General features: G+C 33.3%; 1 protein-coding gene across 2 annotated transcripts in view; it reads left to right on the forward strand.

Annotated features, from left to right (window-relative positions):
* The first annotated feature begins 392 nt into the window (after window positions 1-392).
* The window catches only part of LOC138133145 (cholecystokinin receptor type A-like), an 85,277-nt gene continuing 64,034 nt past the window's right edge, over window positions 393-21,635 (forward strand). Inside the window, exon 1 of one of the 2 annotated variants that reach the window (XM_069050947.1) lies at window positions 393-559. The gene's annotated coding sequence lies outside the window, so the exon portion shown is untranslated. Of the gene's footprint in view, window positions 560-5,985; window positions 6,256-21,635 lie in introns of those variants that run through there. The other variant, XM_069050948.1, reaches the window with a different exon arrangement.

Genomic DNA, 21,635 nt, shown 5'->3' on the forward strand with positions numbered 1-21,635 from the left:
TTTCTAGAGGTAGGCAACCAATAAAACGACTGTTCATAGCAAGTATACATACGTGTATGTGTACGATTAAGCTGAGACAGACGTTTCGATAAAACAAAAGATGAGGTAGCACTCTTGATTTGTTTTCTTGTTCACTCTGTATGAAATAGCACTTGCAACGGAATTATCGTTACTTAATCAGGCCTCGATGCTGTACATTTCCGTCAAAAGCGAGTGAAATATTTGCATAACGGTTGAAATCCTGAAATTTCCTATTAAGCGCTCTATGACCATCATTATCCTTATAAGGACGAACAGTTCGATTCGATCATTTAAAACCAGATGTGCCATGGAACACAATAAGAAGCGCATGTCAACAAACTTTTGAATCGACGGCCACTTTCCTTCAGTATCCCGAAAGCCGTATGTCGTGAAACATTGCACCGAATCAGCGGATCGCCGGATCGGACTCGATTTCGTCGAAACTATGCACAGACTTTCCGTGTGGTGTTTCCGATAAGAAACTGATAACCTGTGAGGAACTTCAGGCGAGTCTGAATAGGCCGAAACAGGCGATAACGTAAGTTTTGAAAAGTTTGTGTGAAAAGCTCTGATCCGTTGACGCAAAACCGCAGATTATTTCTTGTCGCTCTAAATCCTTTGTAACAGCTTGACATGTTAACCGCGCTCAAATCTCCTGAAAAAACTTGACGATGCGGGATTGATGTGTTCGCCGGGCTTTTAGATGTAAATAAAAACTGTGACAAAGAAGTTGCTGGTGCATAATGTATCAATGGAACTTGTTGAATAAGGAGGATCGATATCTGGGCCGAAATTGTGCCGAAAAAATGATAAATTTATGCGTAAAGTTTTTATGTGTTGCTTTCGTCTAATCTGAATCTGTTTGATTTTTCAAGAGCTTTCGGGCTTAGTACACACGAAAACTATTCACAAATTATTGATTTTCATATTCCCTAATTTGTGGTTAAAGCCGCGAATGCGAAGCAATTCTTGTCGGTGATAAATCACTCCGAAGATCAACAATTCATAATTTTTACCTCTTTCTTCCCTTCACATTTTTTTAAATAAAAATACTTCGTCTACTCTCATAAATTTGTTTCAACTGATTTTTTATTATTCAAATAAACTCAATCAGATTTATGGGATTTAAAACATGGCATTTATCATCTTTTTCTCTTATTATATTTTCAATCGAAATTTATTTTTGATGAATTGTTTTATTTAGGCGACACATTCGCTCTATATTTAATTTGTATACGTAATTTTCTGGTCCTTTTCTGACGTTGTAAAGGATTTTAGGCTTAAAGTGTTGGTCGTATTTTAAATCGCCCCGAAAATATAATTCGTGCAGGTAATCGGTTTATTTTATATAATTTAATTCGTTTGAAGCTTTCACGTTGCTCCCTGAAAATAAACATTTCTTTATAGAGGAAATGGTATCATTTCAGTTCCGCAGTAGATATATCAGCAGCAGGAGTTGAGAATGTTTACAAACAAATTCGTACAAAAATGATGAATTCTGGGTTATTTTTTTTTTTGTGGAAGGAAAAGAATTCATAAAATATTGCTTGTGCTGTAACGAGCTGGGTTTGTTTTAAACATTTATTTAAACTTAAATACTGCAACGATTGGATGATCCAAGCAATTAATGCTAAAACCATAAACCTTTTCACATTATTTACAAACGTAGTAATTATTTGTAAACACTGTTGACCTGTATAGGTACATATGCAACGCAAAATTTTTAACGTTAGGGCCATCAAAGGGTCATCAGTCTAACGAATGTTTGAACTGTGATAAATAAAATAAATCAATTAATTCATTACCAAAATGATGATTATATGAATATACTTCTGAGAGTTTAAGACAAAGAGATGTCTTCCGATTCGCACTTCTTGCGATTTTACTTAAAGTAATTTTAAAATTAATCTAGAAATGATTTCGAGGCTTTCAAGATTCAATTTTTTTATTTATAATAACAATAATGTGGTTTTAATTTATGTAGGTCACTCCACAAGAACTAACTTTTTTAAAACCTTTTTAAATTTAAATTTTTAAATAAATTTAAATAAATTTTAACATTTTTAAATCTCTCTGCCCTTTTGGTTTTGGATACATTTTTTAAATTTATTTTTTATTATATTATATTCTCAAAAAATGGTTAACATCATATAATTTTTTATATGTATATGTACATGCAAGAATACAATATTTACTGTTAATATTAGTTTTAATAAAACCAGAGATAGTGGTGTATAGAGCAATAAATAAAAAACATTCAGTGTAAGGCTTTTTGTACTGATAATGAACTGTAACGTGGGTTTATTCAATAACGTTTATTTATTTAGTTTACAAACAACTAACAAATTTCGATACTAATTTAGTAATCCTCTACTGACAATCAGCTACAATTATTAACAATATTAACAACAAAATTGGGCTGTCTGTCTGTTAATTCCATATTTAAACAAATTTCGCAATTTTTTCGGTAGTTTACGCGATCCAGACAGTTTAACAATTTTTAGACTTATTGTCTGTCTGTCTGTCTGGTCTTCTATTTAAATCTAAAACCAAAAACGAATCAATCCATTTTTCTCAGATATACTTTGTTAGAAGCAAAAAATTCCTGTTGTGTTCTGCACTTCATTTCATCACGATATGATGTCAAAGAGAGAGAGAGAAATAATTATAAATCTATTCCGAGTATATTGGGATGAAGTGGGTTCGCCTCGCTTATTTTTGTTTCGTCGATTTCTTAAGCGAGGTGCGGTCGTGTCACCTCACGTTTGTCTTTTTACTTTGCAGTCACAAAGCCTCAGGTAAACCCTGGTATTACCTAGTACAGAGTTATTATAAATGTTTCTAACATAGTTCTAGTTGGCGTAGCGGCGCACCTAAGTAAAGTGCACAGCCACCTACGATGTTAGAAACATATACATACTTATAATAACCCTGTACCTAGTAACGTAATAAATTTAATATGACAAATGTCTGGCAAGTTGTTAGAAAATATTTGAATTATTAATGCAACATATCGGGTGTTCATTTAAATTTATCCTGAAAGTAGGCGTAGAAGAATCACCACGGATTACAGATTATGGATCGACTATTTAAATCTAACCTCACTTTTTGCGTTATTTGTGTTTTTACCCTGCAGACTGACGTGTGGTGCGTTAACAATCAACTCTTCAACGCCAACTTTGCGGAGAAATTTAAATGAACACCAGATATAATCAATAAACAAATGATTATTCATGAAATTACGAAAATTGTACACTGTTTACGTAAGGAGGAACTCGTTTCAACTTGATTTTTTTTTACGTTACAGTGTTTTTCTTTTGGTTTTCCTCTTTTGTCAATTGTATTTCACTATTTCTCAAAACTATTAAATATCAAAGAGACGTAAATATGAAATAGTTTTGAGAAATAGTGAAATTGGCAAAAGAGGAAAACCAAAAGAAAAACACTGTAATGTAAAAAAAAATCAAGTTGAAACGAGTTCCTCCTTACGTAGAGTTAATCGTGAAGATAAATAATGATTTTCTCAAATAAAATAAACGTTTTTCTTGGAGTGATTGCTCCTATATTCTTAAAACCTTAAAACTGCTTCGCTTAGAAAAGTTTACTCTGTTGTTCAGATTCCTTATAGAAAATGTATGGGAATTTCTTTACATTTTTTACACAGTGAGAAAATGTTCTGTTAACAAAAAAAAAACAAAATTATATAGTTATTTATTTTTCTTTATACCATACTGTTATTTATTAGGATTTATCAGTACTCAGTGCTTGATTGATATGACACCTATAACAGTCTAGGCCGTTATTCAAAATTATCAGACCGAGGCCGTTATTTTTGCTGCCGTTGCTACGGTTACGGCACAAATGACAACTAAATTTAATTTTTGAAGTAAAGAGAAATGTCAGTCTTACAAGTAAATGTTAAGTATTATTGGTATAAAGAAAACTATAAAACAACATATGGCCGATATGGATATAACAGACTCGGTTGATTATAAAATCTCGGGTCCGCCTCGATTTTACAATATCTCAACCTCATCTGTTATATAACCCATATCGGCCTAATACCGTTATATACTATAACGAGTTCGTGTGTAATTTTGGCTTTTTTTGGCATGAGTGGACCAGTTTAAAACTCGAGTGAAACGAGAGTTTTAAATGTCCACGAGTGCCAAAAAAAGCCCAAATTACACAAGAACGAGTTGAATACAACGTTTTTTTGTTCGACGAGCCCCTTAAAGGCTCCAAATCGCTAAAAATCTTTAAAATTAGCTTGACGTTTCGTTTTGACAAGTTATCAAATTTATCAAAATGCGTTCACACAGGAGAAAATTCTCAAATTCTGACAGTGTCGAACAAAAAAATCCATTTCTCATCAATTTTTTAATAAACTGAAAAAATGCAGTATTGGTGGTGTTAGATTTTTTTAATAGAACTCTGTAATGTCTTTCACATTGTCCTGATTTCTGAATAGCAAAATCGTAAGTTAATCAGTAACTGCAATGGATTTGAGTCGCCATCATTTATTTAATCGTCTAGTGTTCTCCGGAGATCCAAACTTTATCCGCTGCTTTTCCCATTGTTAATAAAGCTCCGAGGAATATTTGCAGAATCTCTTAATCTTGCTATTCTCATGAAAATTAGAAAATCAATTCTACTAAAAATCTTAGTTCCATATTTGACTCAATTTTGGTTACAGCTGCGCTCTACATTTTTTCCTCCCTTTTTTGTAATCCTGTAATTAGCCTGTTCAGTAGTGGATTTATAAATCAATTAAGTACAAAAATTGCAGCCGTGAATTTAAAAATTTTCTTAAACTTCTAAGGCACTAAAACGCGGAGTAGAAAATTGAAACAAGCAACAATTTACAAGGCGGCGTACAAACTTTTTAATTTTCGTTCTGATTAAGCCCCTTGTGCATATGTGGCAAGTGTTCGTTTCAGTGCATTCATGCGAGCTCTACGTGCACGTACTAGCGCACTTCTTCTTACAAAATCGTAAGAATGAACTTGGCTTGGCTGAAAAGTTAGTTGCACTGAAAATAAAAAGCGAGCGGATCGATGGACAAGTTGCTCCGACGAGTGCTGTTTATAGAATTTGCTCGTCACTTCTGTACAATGCAAAGTTTACGACAACGTGCTTTAAAAGTTATGCGAATTATATTGAAACTTGGTACATTTTTTCTACGTAAAATAACAATACGCGAGCTGATGACACGCAGGAGATTGCTCGACGATGATCAAGATGTTTTATTTTTTCCAGACAAGATGAAGTCGTTTTGTTAATTTTGTTGAAAGTTGCAGAAGTGAACAAAAAAGAGGGAAATATTAGAAAAATAGAGTGACACGAAGTTGGAGGAAAATGGGGGTGTGATTGGAAAAATCAGAGAGAAAACTTTTCTTATGTGGAAATTTCGTGAAAGTATGTACCGACAATTTAAAAATAAATGGTACCAAATCCTTTCTATTGTTTGGAGCAAGAGACGTGACACACGTAAATTGCTTCAGGTAAGAACGCAGTAATGGAAGAGCGCTGCGACATAACACTACAAGAAGTTTGTTTTTTGTTGTTGCAAATCGACTCACATCAGCATAATGTTTTCTCGATCAGAATTCCATGCAACATCCGGTGTGTGCCAACAAAATGAATTATTGAAACATCAAAAATTACGCAGTATTTGTACCGGTGACCTAATTTCCGTTCGAAATTGAGCCATTGATTCGCTTCGGCGAAGACGCGTTAAATTCAAATTTGGTTTTCTTTGGCGATAAACGCCGACTTAATTATTTGACTTGATATATTTCTTCGCCTACAAAACACGCTTGCCAAATATCGGCAATGATGGGTTTTCAGCCACTCTAATGGAACCCAAGTAATTGGAAACTGGAAACCCTGCGTTTACTTCTTAATTAATCTCTGATGTTCTTGCCTCGTTTAACAGTTTTCTTAGAGCACACGCGAGATGGTCATCGTTTTCAAGTGGACCAAAGGGTGGGATCACTCGGACGAATTTCCGTGAGGGCAGAGTCGATAGAACTTTTCCGGGTTGTTAACTTCACCCCGGAATCATCTCTGTGTATTGTGTAGTTTTTTGCGAGATTATTTGTTGCGGCGTCGTAACCATGTGTAATTCTCCATTCATAATTCGTCCCGGAGGAGATGCCAGGCGAAAAGATTTATTCGGTTTAATTGAGATTTCTACTTCAGATCCCTTTGAGGTTTGCCATATACTCGCAAGTAAGTGGAATATTTTCCTTTGAGAGTCATCCGCCAGAAGGCAATGCATAAGTCGAGACGTCATTCATGGAAATTTAGATTTGTTACTCTTGTACTTCGCGTGGGATAAATGCCAAACACCAAACCACCTGCAATAAATATTAATTTTGATGAACACGTAAAGGGTAAAAAAATATTTGCCCAAATTTTCGAATTCGCCTAATATGGAAATTATTTTTTTAAATCACTCCCTTTTATGTTGATTACACCCAGAGGTTAACCCACCATGTTTTTAACCTAATCTTAAAATCGTGTAAATAATTTAACAATCCTACCGAACTAGTTATCAAGAATTTATTTGATTTTCAATAAAATAAGAATAGCGTGCCAATAAATAAAAAATAAAACGATTTAAGAAATTCTTTACAAGCTGACGTCGAGTTAAAACATTTTTAACGAAGCCCTACCCACGAGAAGCTTTCACCCATATTTTTTTTTTTCACTTTCTTAAATACTCGCTCACGTATTATTTGAGTTTCTCCACTTTCATATTACCGACAAATATTTTATTAAATACTCAATCAGAAAAATGCGCTAAACGTTTTGAAGAGAGTAAAAATTGAGTGGATATCACTTGGTATTCTATTTTCGGCGACTCTACAGAGGTATAAAATCATTTGCGGTTTTGAACACGACAATGCTCTGAAAGGTTTTTCAGGCGAGAGTGGCAACTTTCGCTGTTGCTGTAGGTGGAATCGTTGTAGAAGGACGACCGACGCAATTCACCAACAGTGAGAACTTTGATCCACTGTGCTCGATTGGGGCTTTTAGGACTTTATTTACTCACTTTCAAAGACTGAGATGCTGCGTAGGTTCAAAAGCTCAGGACGAAATTCTGATTGGAAATTGTAATAGACAGATATAGATCGAATTTTTACAACAGAAAAAATTGTCAGTGTATTTATTAACTTCTACTAGGAATAACACCGAAAAATTTTTCAGTAATCAGTAGTGGTGATGACATTTTGTGGGACATAATGTTATGGTGATAAAGTTTTGCTGTTTTTATTATTATTTGGCACATTTTCCTTGCACATTTCTAATTGTTGAGAGTGTAATATGTAAGAAAGCTTTGTTCAAAGGCTTTTGACAAAAATTTTTTGTCACACGTGCCGTAACTTACACAGCGTGGAGCGTATTTCTCATAAAAATAGTTTTTCAAAACTAAAATTGTTTACTCAACTGAGCAAAAAAATAGAAAGGTATTTTCGGGATGGTTGTAAGGTCAACAATGAGTGGTCCTATTCAGTGCAAACAGTTAAAGGACTTAATTTATCTTAAGTTCAGTATGAAATAGATTTGATTAACTTGTGCATTCAAATGAACAGAACGGTAATCTTCATCATCCTTAGATAAATGTTTCACACATTCGACAAATTCTAACTAAGTTCCTTTGTTGTGGAAACGTAGATTATATAAGATTAAACAGGTACATATGTTATAACCTATAACAAAGCAGATGAGAGTATCATTGTGGTTGTTTTGATCTAACAGATTAAGATAATAAAATAGTAAATTTACGTTAGACTTGTAATAATAGTATAACAACACGTGTGCTGTAAATCCCAGAGTTGCGATAAAGCTCCATAACTTGTTTGTTATTAAAGATATCAACTTTTACCTACCCAGTTTGATTTCATTTTTGAATTCTATGCTAAATTATTAATCAAATTTATACAGGTCGTTTTTACTTATCTGCCATCCTTTTTGATCACTGGCGCTTTTTTTACCAGAATTTCGAATTGCAGGGGTCCCTTCGAAAATTCGTACCTTCCAAATCGTTGCAGATAAATCAAAATGATTTACGCTGTTTGATTTCTGATTGTTTGCCGCTTCTGCTGAAGGTTTACCTGTATTACTCTTTCAACTGTAATAAAACGTAACGTCACAATTTCCTCATTCGATGACAAAATTATCCCTAATTTCTCCTGGCGTGAACATTTTTTTCTCTTGAGAATTGTGTAAATTTTCACTTGAATAACAATAACTAAATGTGTTTGATGTTTAGTAACCGGCAGATAAAACCCATTTAGGTCTGTACATATTTTATATATTTTATTTATAATGTTGCAGCTCCTGTTTACTCATATTTTAGCTCGAAGCAACCAATTCCCCAACAGAGTATATACCGTAATGCATTCTTTATTTTCATAAATGGGATCTGTTGGGTGTCAGCCAAATAACAATAAATGTGGTTTATTTGTGGTTTAACCACAATTTTGCGAGAATTGAATAATTTAGGGAAAGTAAGAGTAATTATTATTTTTACGCACCACTTAAAATATCAAACTAAAAAAAAGTTTTCTTGCAGAAATTACCTTTTAAAAAATTTACATTTTTAATTAATTTTTTTATTAAAATAAAAAACATTTTCTATTAACTGCAGTATTTATAAATTAATTAAACCCCTCAACATCTTTTTAATGGCTACATAAAACTTAATCAGTAATCGGTTTCTTTATACAGGGTGTCTCAAAAATTTGCGAATTTCGAATTCAGTGCGTTGCAGGGGGTGACTTCAGTAGTCAAATATGGAAATAAAAAAAAATCGGGACTCCCCCCCACAAAGATACATTGGTCTGAAAGTGCACTCTTTGAACTGCGTTTTCTTCAAATACGGCTGAAAAGTTGAGTGTTTATTGTTATTTATGGTGTAGATGATTGTGAAAAATAATAACGTAAAACAATTTTTTAAAATTTTTGTAATTTTTGTTAAAAATGGAACGGCAACGTAGCTAGAATAGTATTTTGTTACTGTGGATATGCAGGCTGCTATGAATTGAACAAAATTAAATTATATCTTCTTCAGGAGCTCCACTGGGTCCTTCCCTACCACGCTCTGAATTCGGAATTCGCCATTTTTGAAACACCCTGTATTTTTTATGATGACATAGCGTAACATAACGTAACTCATTAATGTTTTTTTAGGTTTCTCTATTTCTACTTCACTTCTTTATTAATTTTTTTCATTTTTGTAATGATTTCCATAATACATTCTTGGTAACTTGATATTTATCAATAATTTTAGTGTCCATTTTGTCGTTCTTTGTGTTTAATTTGCTTCTTAACCAAAAACCAAAAAAGATTGTGTGAATGCGCTCTCTCGCTAAAGTAATTTTTGCAATAATTCTAAAAGAGCAAGACTAGTTAACACTTGGCCTAACCTTCATTACGTAGATTATTAGCTTGAACTTTCCAGCCTGTCGGGAATTTTTATAGTCTCTTGAATCCTTTAGTCTCGCACGCAGCGGAGTCCTTTTTTAATTCAACTTCCACCAAATGAATTTTTTTGCAACGACGACAACTTGTTTACAAAACGTTGCTTTAAGGGTTTTTAGTGTTTCCACATTATCAAAATTCCTCGGCAAGGAAGCCACAGAAACACTGAATTATTGTGAGGTTGATGGCATTTTCTAGGAGAGCAGTGATAAGTACCTCATTTAAAGCTAAACTCCAATAACGTTCGCTGTTTGCTCTATTGTGCCGTACATTACCCTCCCTGATTGCACAATTTACTTTTAGTAACTCCTGCAGCAACATCCACATTATTACCCATAAAACTGAGAGAGGAACGCGATTTATGACAACATTTTAAAAATTTAATTAAGTGACTATTTCAGGTTCTTTATTGGATTTCGGTAAGTCTTTGTAGAGATTTTTTCATGATGAACTACCTCAATTTCCGTAAATGGTCTATATGTTCCCAACTTTGGTGTTTAACTGCCAGAGCCAAATTAAAAAGAACAAGCCAGGACAATGCAGACTTACTTTATCATGCATTCATTCTTTATTTTTACATTACATCCAATTTATACAGAATTGTATCGTTTAAATTAAAATCTCAATCGTCTAAGTTAGATGAAGAGATTCCAGCTGACCAAATTCCTAACAATTTAAAACTATTTCAATAAAATATCTTTCTGCATTTTACACATACAGCGACTTTGAATCTTAACACCCAAAGTAAATTAGACTTTAGTGAACCTTAGTCTGAACTAATCAAATGTGGACGAAACCAATTGAAAAACTGTCGAGTGTTAAGTTATCATGAAATGTAAAATGAAGTAAAATGGCGAAGAAATTTAAAAACTGTCAATTTTTCTAATTTTTACTGTCGCACTAATCTTCAGCAGAGATGATTATTTTAAATGAAATGTTGTAAGGATGTTTTTGTACTCATAGCCTTGAAAGCAACGCTTCCAACATCCAACGCTCGCTCCGAAACGAGTGTTTCCCGATCGACTCGAATGTAAAAATTGCAAAAAACACTGGCCCTTTGAGGCATTCAAAAAAAAACTGTCCTGATAATAATAAAATTTAGTTAATAAAATACAACTTCTCTGGGTTTTCCTCCATTAAAAAATTACGGAAAGATTTATAATCGTTGAAAATTGTTCCTACAAAATTCACAAATTATTGCAAACATTGAAATTTCAAGTGAAGCAATTGTTTCTAATAACCAAAGATCAATGACTACTGGGTTTTATGTTCGTTTATGTTTAATGTATTAAAACAAAACATTTTAATTTAATTTCATTTCTTGCGTGAAGACATCTTCCGTTCATTCGCGCATTAATTAAAGGCACTTGCTCCTTCGTTGCTCGTGCTTTAAAAAAAGCGCTCATGCGGGAACATCGTCTTCCCGCACTTGGTTCGTAAATAACTATTTAAAAATTGGATGTAATTTAAGCAAACTGAAAACATCATGGGAATAATAAATATATGTATAATATGCGGTTTACAATCGATCATTGATAAATGTAGGATTTGCGGAACTGAAGGGGAAACCATTGAACACATCATTTCTTCTTGCACCGTTTTGGCTCAAAGCGAATATAAAAAACGTCATGATATATTCGCAAAAATTATACACATGAATTTAGCAGTTAAATTCAATTTATTAAAGGATACACAACCACATTACATTTATAAACCAGAAAGTTGTTTAGAAAATGACAATTACAAATTATATTTTGATCGCACAGTTTTAACTGACATTCACATTCAGCATAACAGACCAGACATTATTATTTTAAATAAACAACAAAAGCAAGCATATCTTTTAGATATAGCTGTTCCAAATTCACACAATATAACACAAACATATAATACAAAAATTAATAAATATTTAGAACTATCCGTTGCTATGAGAAATCTTTGGTGTTTAGAAAAAATTTCGATTTTACCATTTATAATTTCAGCAACGGGAATAGTACCGCAATCTCTTTTTAAAAATTTAAAAATTTTGGACTTAGAGAACACATTGGTGGTTGAAATTCAAAAAGGTATATTATTATACTTATGTCACATCGTGAGGAAATTCCTTAACATTGACACAGAACATAAAACACAAAAAAGTCAAAATGTGGAGGCGAGACGCCGGTAATTATGTTGATAAGCACTGCACTATTACTTGATAGTATTATCCGTAATAGTGTATGTACTCCGGCAAAATTGCCTTGCCGCCGGGTGGAGGTGGGATACGGTAAATATAATAAAATAACATATACAAAGCGGAACTTGATAGAATTACGTATTGATTTTATTCAAAACATATACTTTATTTCTTATTTCTTGTTATCCACCATGCAGAAATAAAGAGAAATCTGATGAATAGAATTATATTATAAGATTTTCAATTTTACATTTTAAATAATGCACTAGGAAACAAATCTCCTCGTTTCAGATTGAATAAAGCTTCTTATTCCGGAACAGCAGAGAAATTAGAATAAGACAGTTATTTTTAGATTGGAGTTAAAAATAAGATTGTGTAGGTACTATTAGATAAGTCATTATTCATAAAAAGCCAAAAACATTTTTTTTTCCTTGATTCCTTGATAAAAAGTTTCAATGTCTTTGCAGTGCAGGATTTGTGGATATAAAACTAGTACGCGTAATTACCATAATATGAAGAGACAGATGCACACCTGATAAAATAGTTTAGAGGTTTGAAAAGAGGATAAGATTTGATGCGTCTAAAAGTCGTATCGCTCTTGACAATTGCAATTTAAGTTTTACCGCTACGGAAAAATAGGAGTTTAGAAACTATGTAACTCCGCGGCAGACAGGTGTCTTAACCGGAATGAGTAAGTCACACAAAGAAACTGAAGGAAGGTGAAGTGGAAGGATCTGTAACATTCCTACCACTTAATTGCTCCTTTGTTGCAGAAATGAGTGGTTTAATGATGAGAACTTATAAGTTGGCAAAGGACAAACAAGATTTATTTATACTTCAAATTTTAGGTTATGGGTTAATTTTGATAAAAAATTTTGATGAATCACAATTTTTCTTTCAACATATCAAACAAATGTGTTAAAATGTACACACCAGTAATTATAGCTGAGGTTAAATATTGTTGAAAAACAATTGAATGTTGTGAAAAAAGGTGTATTTTCCGTTACTCAATTCCACGGACATGCAGATGATATCATTTTAAGAGTAGAAGTGAGTCTTTTTGTGCTAAGCCCAGAGATTGAAGACCGAGACAAAGTCGAGTGTACTAATGCCAAAGTTTACTTTTTAACGTTGAACGGCCATCTTGCTATTTTTGATTATATCTGTCATCCGTGCACATGAGCGACTCGTGTTACACCACAGTGGCACCGGTTAAATATTGGGTAATAATTTCGTTATTTCGCTTTTTTAGAGGCTTTTTTTAACAGGGATAATTTAATTATTAAGTATAATAAATCGTGAGACATGCTTCAAATGACATTACACTTGACTCGGTCGATTGATTCTTTAAAAAACAAATAAAAAGTCCGATGAAAAACATTTGTCAAGCAGTGAAGAATGCTTAGATAGCTTTGTGATAAATTTTATGTTGACAACTTGGTAAAGTCTGTGTCGAAATATTGTGGTGCTCTTGCTTGGGCCACGAGGATGAACTTTGCGGCAGTAGAAAAGTGCAATCAATACTCACTCCAGTGGGTAATAGCCATTACACGCGAGTATATTTACGAAATAGTTTCTCTGACCTACAAACTCTTGACTTATTATATAATTATTCCCGAACGACCTTGGACTGCAAAAAGAACCTCCATAAGAAAATACTTAAGATTTTGGATCAAAACTCCCTTAATGTAACTATTACGTCATCTGAATAGTGTTCATATGGTGAATCTTGGATGTCTCCTGACCTTGCTACGATAAAATGTTCCTGTTTTGTTCTTCTCTGTCTCCAATTTCTCTACCACACTTAATGGATTAATCTGTTGTCAGTATATTTTGTCTTGTATGTACTGTCTCACTAGTTATAATCTTGTTATGCACGTTAGTGATGATGAATTGGATTCGTGATCTGCTTTACAGGAGAGTGAACGTAGCCGGTTAATTTTTTACTTCTTTTTCCTCGACTAAAAGTGACCTGATTTTAATAGGCAAAATTGGGAAAAAGCGTAAAAAGAGCAGGATCCTTTCTCTGCATTTAACCTTCATTAATTATAAAAAGCCGGTCGGTTCTGGCAATAAAAGACGATTGAATAAATTAAATCTCGAGTAAAGAAAAATGTATGTTGGCCTTTTTGTTAAAACAATAACTCTTCTCATCGCAGCTTTGGGTGTTGTAAATTTGAACAACTTTACAACGAGAAAGATACCGATAAATGTAAGTTCCTGAAATGTTTGTCAAATTAAATTTTTACACAGGTCTGCGATCTGGTGTCTTGAGTGATCTATGTAACACCGAGAAAAACAGTGTTTCTATGTTTTGTAAGGAAATCTTGAAAGTTATTGCACGGTTTGTCTGGTCTTAAATAACCCGTAAAGAAAGTCAGGTGTAGCAGTTTTTATTATAATCCTGTCTGAATGGCGGCTTGGAGCTTTTTATAGTCTTCAAGACTCGGAATAGATTGGTTTTTTGCTAGTGTTCGCATATATGAATCGAATCAGAATCGCGAACTCACGACAATAAAAGAAAACTTCCAGAACCACCAAATACCCAATTAATATTCATCTGATCGAGGTAAATACGTGCGAAGAATTTATTTGGATCGTCAAAGAAACACTAAAGGATTTGTGCTTTAAAGGCTCACGATTAACAATTCACCAAGAACTTTTCAGGTGATATTGCAAAAGTCCCAAAACGTCAGTTTACCGAAAGTTGAACAGAAAATTAAAAGGGGTTTGTTCCGCTGAACCAATACTGCAATTCCACTAAATAAAAGGCAGCGAAACTTTTCTTGAACAAATTGTATAAATAGCTCCACATTTTCCGAATATAAATCACTGATTAAGTTGAGATAGTTGAAGTTTTCCCGAGAATATTGATTAGCCATTCCGGAGGAAAAGGTTCCAGACACACTCCGGCTTTAATGTGGCCACGAAGAAAAAAGTTTATGGCACACTTTATCATTGCTTTTGTGGTTATTTGTAAAGCATATTTCAAGGAACAGTCAAAATGGGACGCCGCAAAGCGCACGTTGGAGTAATTTTCTATTTCATTTTATACGATCCATCATCCAGTGACAGTTGGTGTTTTCGTTAAAAAAAAATCTAATTAAACAGGTGGACTCACCCGTTAATCCGGCGTTATTAAAATCATAATATGACAAGCAGCTTTTGCTAATTTGGGTCAAGTGTATTAATTATTAAATTAATGGTGACATGACATTCACGTATAATGAATATCGTTTTTCTTTATTAGTCCTGATCAAATAACCTTATCAAAATTTGGATTCCTCTGTTTCCCGTTTAGATACTTTTTTGTTTGATGTATTTATACTCTAGTTTTGCTTTTGAAATGTTTACAAAATCGCAGGAAAAGGAAATTGCTTGTAACGCTCAAATCTATCACGAACATTTTACGTTTAGCAACCCTCGTTTTATGGTTCCTAACGTTGTTAAATTTGTAGCTCTTTTAGTTTTACGTTCATAAATTCTTTTTAGGTGTTTACTGCTGATGCATGAATACACTTTCTCATGGATTTAAAAGTAATGATATTATTAGATACCTATGGTAGGCTTTTAAAAAATGCACAGAAATTATTATACTATTAGTGCGTACTTTGCATAATTAGTCTAATTATAGTATATGATATGACTCATTAAGGACCTATGAAATAATTTTAAAACCTTAAATTAGTCTCAAGAGAAAACAAGAAAGATCAATATCAAAACCAAACCACTAAATTCTTGAAATTTTTTGTGCTCAAATTTGAGAGAGAATTAACGATGAAAGATTATTTTTACAGTAATTAGCTCGGTTAGTAAGTTAGTCTACTTTTATTTAGGATTTAATTTCAGAACAGAAATTGCCGAAGAAATAAAAAGTATTATTTCAGTGACTAAATTTCGTCTTTGGGCGAAGCTAAACCAATTTGTGAAACGGTAAAAAAATACTTTTTTTCTGTAAGACAAATACGCCGTTAATTAAGTCTTGTTTTCGTTGTCCGATTTCATTGGTTTTTCTTTTTGTAATGATTGAAGTATGAACAGTTTCATTGGTACGTTTGGAAGGCAATTACTAATTAATTTGAATTTTGATGCAAGTTAAAGCATTTTATATTGAACTTTTATAAGCAGCAACATTATTACTGGTGGCAATTTATAGCTAATATTTATAATAATACTTTTTTACAATTTATTAGAAAAATTCAAGCTAAACATTATTATTTATTACTTTTTTTTTTTAATAGCCCCTTTCACTGTACTGGTCTATCAGGTACCTTGCGGTCGGCTTGTTATTTCCTCTCTTTTTTTCCTTTATGTGCGGGGGGGTTCCGGGGTACTTTCCCCGGCCACCCACGCCCCCCCTCTCTTCTCCTTTTTCCTTTCTGGACAACACAACACGAAATACAGCACAAACATCCATGGGAGGCCCATCCGGCCTGGGATTTGAACCCTGCTGACCTCGCGGTGGTGTCGGAAGAGTGTCGCTCTTGCTTCCACCACCCTACCGTCAGCCCTTGAAAGACATACACACACATCCATGGCCCGGCGGAGGTTCCTTCCTTGGAAAAAATCCTCCCCCTTCGGTGAGATTCGAACCCACTGGCGCCGAGACCGCGACCTCGGAGCACTGTCACCGACAGCCATGCGGCCACCGAGCTACCTATTTATTAATTATTATTGCCCTCTTTCATAAGAATGCAAATTATTGTTTCCATATTCATTTTAACTGTGTATTCAATTTTGTCTTGCTGTTATTTTTTATTCTAGCCTTGCTTTGATTAATTTCTTGTCACATTGTTCTAAATTCATGGCCCGATAAATTCTTCTTTACCAAGAATTAACAATCTGTCTAATTTCCTGATTCCTGATTTAAAAAATAAACTGTTTTGATGGAAAATCAGAATATTTTGATATACTCGTATAAATATTTTGAAAATATTTAAAAATTAATTAATTCATTTAATTAAAAAACTGAATTCTACGAAATTCATTCACATTATACTCCTTCAAACTTCAGGAGCTTTAGTAAAAGTTTGTGAGTGTAACCCCACAAATTAATTTTCCTTTCACCTTATCTAGAGTAGTTTCCACAGTTTAAACATATCCCTTTCATGAACGTTTTATTTTAGTATGCTTATCCAAGCGTTCAGCTTTCATTTTCTTCTATAATTACAGCATGACAGTTTAGGGTGCAGATGTGTTCATTGTACTGACTTGAAAATCATATTGCGCATTGTCAGAGAGTTTGCGGAAAAGCTCTCGTAAACTAAATATTCCTCTCGCTTTCATAACCCCGAATAATTAAATTTTGAATCGATAATAAGCTAACTAGAAAAAAGAGAGACTTTTAACAGGAATCGGAGATAATTGCAGGACAAATTAAATGTCAACTCAGCATCCTGTTCAAACAAAGGCAAGCAAACCATACTGGTGTATCTTAAGTTTTCTTTTTTTGGCAACACTGGAAATATCGTTTCAATTAATACGTTGGCGCAAAAATCACTATCCTGTTAAGTATAGAGTGGTGTTGTTTTCGTACGTTATTTCAACACCTGCTGTGTGATGGAATGGCTGCGCGCCTTTCTGTATCCGTATATATTTCAATAACTGTCAGGTGAGAATTTCATCTCGTAGGAAGGAAAGTAATCTCGTCAATTTCTTCTCCGGACGGATTTCCTCGTCCAAAACAGATTAATATTTCTAATTGTTTCAGGAAGCAGGTGCGCTCTTGACTGAAACAATGGATTATTAAATTTGCCGAAAATTAAACTTCTCAAAAACAGAGAGAGCGGTAAATGAGGTAAAGGGTGAAATTTTTAGGTGTTTTGAAACAACCCAAGAATACTGTTTATGTTTGAACAGCTGCTGCTCCAGGGCAATTAAGACTTTCAAAAACGCAATTTGTTATCTGGATGTTTTCCCTCAAACTTTAATTAATAAAAATTAAGATAAAGCTAGGTGAGGTAATATTTTTTTTAAATTGCTTCGGATTATTCTGTTGTGTGCAGAAGCAGATTGTTATTAACTTTGATGAAAATTGGAACTGTTAAGAAAACTTTACGTAATTTGATACCTATTTCGCTCGTGTTCATTGTGCATCTCTCGTCAGTGCTCAAGATGTTTACAAATATGTATCACGTTTGAAGCAAATTATTCGTCACAGCTTCCGGGTTCACCGCAAGCTATAAATTAGCGTACATTCGGATATCCTATGCGACTAATTAACTAATAATTAATCTAAGTAGACTACAGGTGATACTACGGTAGCACTTTACGAGCATTACATTGCTGTAAAGGTGCAACGTAAAATCTTTACCCCAGATTTAATTAAGCGACTAATTTAACTGGGCGTTAATGTTAATGCCAATATTAAGAAAACAAACAAATTAAATGCAGTCAGCAATTTAGGGAGGGTTGTATAAATATAATAATTATATGAAAAAGGTTCTGTACAGTACTTTGAGCCAGAAGCAGAGTTCGCTCATTTTTGTTTTTATTTTGAAATAAGAAAATATATTCTGGTTAATGGAATTTTAGTTTTTGATGAAATTCTTGTAGTAGGAGAATAAAATTATATATTTATCTTCAAGCGGTCGAAAATCGCACTTTTGTGTATCTCTATCGAAAGGGTTGAAAAGGCTTTTTTTAACAGCACTTGAAACACTTCAAATCCTAGGAGTTGAAATGTCCACAAGCGGCTCGACCGGGTCAAATGTAAGGTCATTTGAATCATTTCTTACGACTTATTTATCAACAGTTCCACGAAATATTTAATAATTAAATTATCCCTATCAAAAAAAGCCTCTAAAAAGCAAAATAACGAAATTTTTACACAATATTTAACCGGTGCCACTGTGGTGTAACACGAGTCGCCCATGTGCATGGATGACAGATATCAAAATCAAAAATAGCAAGATGGCCGTTAACGTTAAAAAGTAAACTCTAGACTTTAGTAGACTTTACTATTATTATTGAACAGTTATCATTCAGAGTAGAAGCTCTTTTTGTGCTTCCCCTAGTTGTCTGGCCTTAGCACACAAAGATTCACTTCTACTCTTAATGATATAATCTATTATTATTTTCCTGCCGCATCGATTGATCGGATATAAATATGTATTTCATAAATTAATAAAATAATAATTATTAATATTTTCTCAATTTTTTTTCAAACACTTTTAGTCTAAGTACCTAAACGGCATTAATTGTCTCTTGAAGATTTTCAGCGGGCTTATAACATGTGTAAATAAAATATAAGTTGGACAACTTGTTTGTGTGAGAAACTGAATATATTTTTTTTCTTTCGCATACATTTATTTTTATTTTATCCCCTACAACACACTTGGCAATACGCCATTTAGGGGACTAAGTTACAGTTTGGAAACTTGGAACCAACCAAATAGATGGAGAGATCGAAATGTTGGACGTTTCCCTTTTGTCCACATAAAAAGCTTAGATTACATTGTTATATGTACAGGGTGTATCCGAATTCGACCGACAAACTTTCAGGGGAGATTCTACGATCAAAAATAAGCATAAAAGTCTTAATTGATGAGGGGTCAAAAACGCTTAGTTTGCGAGATAATCAACAAAAACATAAAAACAATTACGATCTGAATTCTTGGATTTTATGGGGTTATCTGTGCATTGAATAGGGGGGCGAAATTTTGACAATTTTTGTAAATTGTACATTGTTCCTTTTTATTTTTGTACGTTTCATCAAAACATTCCACCAGATTCCTTTTGTTGCTGGTGAATTTTTAGTCGATTATCTCGCAAACTAAGAATTTTTGACCCCATATGTTTTATGCTTATTTTTGATCATAGAATCTCCCCTGAAAGTTTGTCGGTCGAATTCGGATACATCCTGTACAGGGTGGTCCAACACTTACCATTTTTGCGATTACACGTTTAATAATTGTCCAAAAATTCTGAATCTACAATTAATATTCTATGATTGAGCATGATCAATTTTTTTCAATTAAATTTTTGTGATGGAGCTAACTTTATAGCGATTTAATATCAAATTGGTCCAAATATTGGAAGCTTTTTTTTGCTCTACTAGTTACAGAACTCCTCACCTTTTTGATTGATCCACTTCCGACTTTGAATTATAATTAGGTAATAGTGAAAATTGCGATCAAATATCAAGTTAAAGAAAGCTGGAATCCAAGACCGTTTATGGTAGAGCTGAATAGGACAGCTCGTAATGTGATGGCCCCCCAATAAATCTTTTTGACGCAGGGCTGTCGGCTCCCCCGAAACCATTTTTCAGGTCAGTACTGGTGAAATTCCAGTTTATGATAGAAACGATTCGCAGCAAGTAGAAATAGATATTTTAGAAAACTGAATATTCAATAATTTCAACTTCATTACGTAATTTATTTGAAAATTTCTTCAGAATGTTTGCCGAAATTGCTAGGCGTAAAATAGTCGAGTTCGGCCCTGACAGGCTAAGTACCTGCAGTTTGGCGATGGGGTATTGTAAATCTTACTTCTGGTTTGGTTTGTGATTAGGCCCTTAGTGTAACTGCGTCATAAATTCCTGTCAGTTGTGCGGCACCTTCTTTAATTGCAAATAAATCGGCAATGTGATGCGTTTTAATTTTTTTTATTTTCAGATTTTTGTTTTCTGTATTAGTTTGAACCTATTTAGATTAAAAATTTTTTTTTGAATTTTGATTAATTTAACTTTATCGCCTCTTGACGCGAAACCCAATTGATAATAAATAAAATAATGGGACAGGCTTATAGCTCCATAATGTGTGTCTCTTCCTAGCCAAGCGAAAATTTTTTTCGATAGTTAGAAACCGCGTAATCGCAAAAATGGTAAGTGTTGGACCACCCTGTATATACCAGTTTTAATGTTTTATTTCGGTTTTGTATGTGCTTTGGTATCAACTTATAAAAAAATCTGCTTTAAAAGATTTTTTGGTGTAATTGTGACCACATCAATCCCTCTTTGATATTTCTGCTTTTGTACTTCATCTTGCACATTTGAAATGGGAAAAATTGTGTGAAATCTTCTGACATTTTTAAAAAGTGAATGTTATTATGAAAGCCCGATCATCGTGGAAAATTTGTAGAGCTGTAAATTTTCCATCACCAATTTTTCTAGAAATTAGGTTACTTCGTAGCCATTTATTAACTAGAAACTTCGCTTAGAAAGTCATTAATACCAATACTTCAATTCACTAACTGACTCTAAGGCGTCTGTTTCGAACATTCCAGGTAGGTGTCATTATTTATCGAAACCAGTAATATAATCGTTGAGAGAAGGTGCTGCTTCTGGACTCTTCTGGACGCGTTTCGATTGTTCTTCATGCATCACAATACTTTTGACTTATACAGGCTGTTTGATAAAAAACGCCTCAACCCATAACTGTTTTATTTATTATCCGATTTCAATGAACAAAAAAACCGAAGATATGGTTTTTCATGCGCTACGAAGCAGCCATAAAATAAAAATTTTTTGGCGTTATTTTCAGTAGCTTACGATAGTCAACTTCTTTTTTTTAAATGGACACATGTAGTTTTTTAGGCTCAGTCTGATAAAGTTTTTTTTTCTGAATCTAACGATGTATTAAAAGTTATCGTTTGGTTCATAGCTGACTGGAAAAAAAATTAAACAATTTTTAATTGTGGTTCAGTTTATTATGAAATTTTCAAGTGTGCCGTGAAAAACAATTGGAATACAAATAGCAACAAATGTCAAGTGTGAGTTTGAAAATTTTCAGGTGCAATCTTGAAGAGTTTTATTATTATTTTCTTGGAAAACATAATTAATAATAAAAAAAAAATTTTTTAATTATTATTATTTTTTCTATTAACTTTTGGTTTTTGACTAATTACGATTTTTATTACACTCGAACATAAAATAATAGTTAAATGCATGACTGACAATGTTATTTTATACTTAAATAAAAAAAGTTTAAAAAAGCAGATGAAAGCT

The sequence above is a fragment of the Tenebrio molitor genome, chromosome 6 (assembly GCF_963966145.1).
Source record: "Tenebrio molitor chromosome 6, icTenMoli1.1, whole genome shotgun sequence".
Taxonomy (NCBI): Eukaryota; Metazoa; Arthropoda; class Insecta; order Coleoptera; family Tenebrionidae; genus Tenebrio; species Tenebrio molitor.